Source organism: Aplysia californica, unplaced genomic scaffold (genome assembly GCF_000002075.1).
Source record: "Aplysia californica isolate F4 #8 unplaced genomic scaffold, AplCal3.0 scaffold01023, whole genome shotgun sequence".
In the NCBI taxonomy this organism is placed as follows: Eukaryota; Metazoa; Mollusca; class Gastropoda; order Aplysiida; family Aplysiidae; genus Aplysia; species Aplysia californica.
Window position 1 is genome coordinate 123,231 of NW_004798293.1, and position 4,119 is coordinate 127,349.

At 42.2% G+C, this 4,119-nt stretch overlaps 1 protein-coding gene and 1 long non-coding RNA gene across 2 annotated transcripts in view; both read left to right on the forward strand.

Moving 5' to 3' along the window:
* The window catches only part of LOC101858815 (collagen alpha-2(VI) chain-like), a gene marked incomplete in the record, with an annotated part of 25,280 nt that overhangs the window by 18,414 nt on the left and 2,747 nt on the right, over nt 1-4,119 (forward strand).
* LOC118478823 lies at nt 134-3,204 on the forward strand. Its single transcript, XR_004859307.1, has 4 exons — nt 134-571; nt 1,236-1,367; nt 2,701-2,808; nt 3,097-3,204. It is a non-coding gene; the product is annotated as an uncharacterized LOC118478823 (long non-coding RNA).

The following is a 4,119-nucleotide window of genomic DNA, read 5'->3' on the forward strand; positions in this document are numbered from 1 at the left end:
CCCCCCCCCTTTCAAATGTGTAATCTCACGACAAAAAACGTGTATGTCTAATTAGGTCTAGAAACGTTTTTATACAGTGGAGAACCCCTTCTCTTGTCGCGTCTTTGTATCTTTCTTTTATGGCTGTACAAATAAAATCATGGTTTTGGGCTTTTGAAAACAATGCTTGTGACTTAATTACATATCGATATTGTTATGACAAAAGCAATTTTAATCAATTGCTCCATACCCATTTATTGTATACCGCGGCAAATCAGACAAAAGTTACACTGACAAATGACATAGAATCAGATCAACCAAATTTTAGTTAAGTTGAAACACACACAAAAGTTAGTTTTGTTTCCCTCTCCTGTAAAATTCCTTTTTTGTCATAATATACGTTTTCCTGTCATAAGACGGCAGAAATGAGCTCATTCCTCCCACCCTACTGTTCCCCCAGTCCCGGCGTACAACCAGCTGTGTGCTGACCACTGTGCCTCCAACTACCAATGTCTGGAATCCGCGGGCGAGTTCCGCTGTATTTGTAAGAAGGGAAACGTCTACGACACGAACAAATACGCCTGTGTACCACGTGAGTACCTTGACCTTTGTCCTTTACACCCTGACCCTTCATCTCCTTCTTAATTGTGTGTTATCGCTAGTTTGATTTTGCCAAAAGTTTTAATGAATTCTGATTCACGTTCTGAGACAAAAACAGACAACTCCAAGGACGAATTTTACAGTTTTATTGTCGAAATTCAAATTCTAAATATAGGGAAAAATACACAGTGCAAGTTCTATTGTCATAGAAACAGAACAGGTTTTTTCTCTCTCCAGAAAAATTTTGCTTTCTGGGCTAGTACATCTGAACGTTTTGCCAATGTTACACAAGACATATTCCTCTGACATCTTCCCCTGACATCTTCCCATGACACATTCCCCTGACATCCTCTATTAGACAGCTCCAATTGACATCTTCCCTTGACTTCTTCCCCTGACATCTTCAACGAGACATATACCTTGGACATTTTCACCTGACGTCTTCGCCCAACATCTTTAACTAAACATCTTACCCTTACTTCTTCTACTAAACATCTTCCCGTGACATCTTCCATTGACATCTTCTAATTGACATATTCTCCTGACACCTTCCCCTGGCATCTTCCCTTGACTTCTTCTACTGGACATATTCCCCTGACATATTCCCCTGACATATTCCCCTGACATCTTCCCCTGACATCTTCCCCTGTCCCCAGTGCCTGGGTTCCGTGAGAAATGCACCGCTGTGTGTAGCGCCAACCTCCAGTGTGTGAAAGCCCAAGGCGGCAAAAAGTGCCTCTGTCCACTCGGATTTGTCTACAACAAAAAGACCAAGCACTGTACTCTAGGTGAGACTCTCGCTCTACGTCAGCTGCCCACACGGCAAGGGGAAATAGTAATGTTTAAAAATGTTCTTTTCGCTGTCTCAAAAAGGTTTGCAAAAGCTTGTGCACGCTTCTTCTTGATGCCAAAGTACCAGTAGCACCTCCGAATGTATAGACATATGACGTCCCGTCAAACATGATGGCCCTCCTGGAGGTATGGCAAAAAGCAGAAGTGCGTGGAAACATCTGATTTTCATATCTTTAGAAAAAAATACCAAGGAAATGTTCGTAAAAATATCCCCAAAATAACTATTCTTTAGAGAAATGTGTTAAATGATTTTCCAAAACTGATGACCACAAAGATATTCTGAAAGATTTTGGGACAGCTTCGATAGTCTGGTTGTTACGGCTACCGGACCCATTATCGTGAGATTGAAGTTCGGGGTTCAAGCCTCAGTTCGGTCCGACGTTGTGTCCATAGGAATGGCACTTTACTGGATTTCTGTTTGGCTCGTCCTTTCGGAGACGAACGTTAAATTCGTATATCCCGCCTCCTCTTAAATAACCTGTTTGTGTTGATAGAGGCGTTAAACAAAATATACCATTTCCCCCTTTTTTTAAAACAAAGATGTGGGTTGGTATAAATAATTATAACATGCGTGTAAAAAAATCGCTGCCGTTTCTAGGTTCATTGCTAAACCTTGTCGTGTCATGTAATAGTTATTAAAGACATTTTCTCGATTCCAAGGGCAGTATGTTTACCCACGTGTCTCAAAGTTGCATTAGCCCCACCACCCCCACCCCCGCCCCTGCCCCTGGTATAGAAACGACACACTAACGGTCAACACATTAACGGTCAACACGCAAATGGTGAACACACGAGCGAAGGTGCCACACGTCTGGTGAGTGAATAACAACTAAATAATAATTTAAAAAATAGAAATAAATATAATAGCATTTGTACAGCGCACAACTCCGCTCTACAGCACGCTCTATGCGTTTTACACTCTTGTATTACCCCAGTAGACCTCAGAACACCCAGAAACGTTCTCAGCTTCACGGGAAGCATACAGAGCAAGCAGCTGATTAAGCGCTCAAACAAACACATTGACAAGAAGACGAGGGCGTCGCCGAGCACGATCCCCCTCCGCTTCCATCCACAGACATGGGTGGTTGGCGGGTGCTGTGGTGTGTTTTGCTCCTTCTTTCCTATCAAATATATTATTATATCGTCCTTATCTGTCCTCATTCGTTTTTGTGTATACTACTCTCTTGAAACACAGTTATCTTTCGGCTCTTATATGACCTTAGTGTGTTGCAAGTGCCGTAAAATTCTTACTAAAACTAAAATCCACAGACAAAATGTGTGGCAGGCCTGTGGACCTCTTCTTCCTCATCGACGCCTCCGACCATGTGGGCGACGCGAACTTTGCCAAGGAGTTGGACTTCGTTACCTCTGTAGCACGTAAGATGAATGAGTGCAAAGACAGACAGACAGACTGACGGACAGACGGACAGACGGACAGGCAGACAGGCAAACAGACATACAGACGGACAGACAGAGAGGCAAATAGACATGCAGACGGGCGTGCAGACAGACAGGCAGACAGACAGGCAGGCAGACATACATACAGTTAGATAGATAGATAGATAGATAGATAGATAGATAGATAGATAGATAGATAGATAGATAGATAGATAGATAGATAGATAGATAGCCACTAACCCCAAGCACCCAACGTTCGTTCTCCAGAGGGTTTTGACGTGGACAAGGGTACTGCCAAGATTGCCGCCATGACTTACGGCTCTCAAGACAAGAAATTGTTCTGCTTCAACACTCACTCGACCAAGGGAAAAGTCATCAATGTATGTATCGTGACGACATCACGGTTTATTGTGACGTCATCAGTGTTTGGATCAGGCGTTGCCACGTCATAACCGCACGTTGTTACGTAACCAGAATACGTGTTTTAGTGTCATTGTGCGTTTTGATATGGTCCGTTTACGTTTACTGTGTCGTCCTGTGTGTGTGTTGTAATGTTCACCACGTGTGTCGTCTACTGTCCTCCTTGTTTGTTATGTGCCGCATGATTACACACTATTATACCACCCCCCGGAGCAGTGCCACTGACTGAAGTGTCTTAAGGCCATTCCCAAAGGGGGGACATTTCTCCTTCATGCACAGTAGAATTGTAAATGGACTGATTCATAAATGTCATTCTCATAACTGCCTGATCTACAACATGGAACTGCTGCTTTTTCTTTCCTAATCCTTACTATTCTCATTTTCCCTCTACTTCTTTTGTATGTTTGTCACACTCTCGTGACCCTCTATTTCCCGGGTGCCTTGAAAGTCGAAGCAGACTTTGTGCTGCTCAAGCTAGAGAGGTGAGCAGAGTAAGCCTGATTCCCTGTAAAGACTTCTCTGTTGACATCCACCCCTTGGCGCTCATATGACCTTATGCAGTTGTGAGTGCAGTAAAACATCCACTAAATATAAAAAAACAACAAACAATTACACGTGGCATTATCAACATAATAATATACATCTATGATAGTCTTATAATGTATGATTGTGGAGTTTGATGATGATGATTTTGAAACCTTGGAGTTAAAAAGTTGAGTCGTGTTAGTATCTTCTTTCACAATTTTCATTGAATAACTTAACTAAAAGAGAATACTTCAGTACTAAGTCTTTTCTTTCTCACTCTTTATTGTCAACAATGATGATGATGATGATGATGATGATGATGATGATGATGATGATGATGATGAT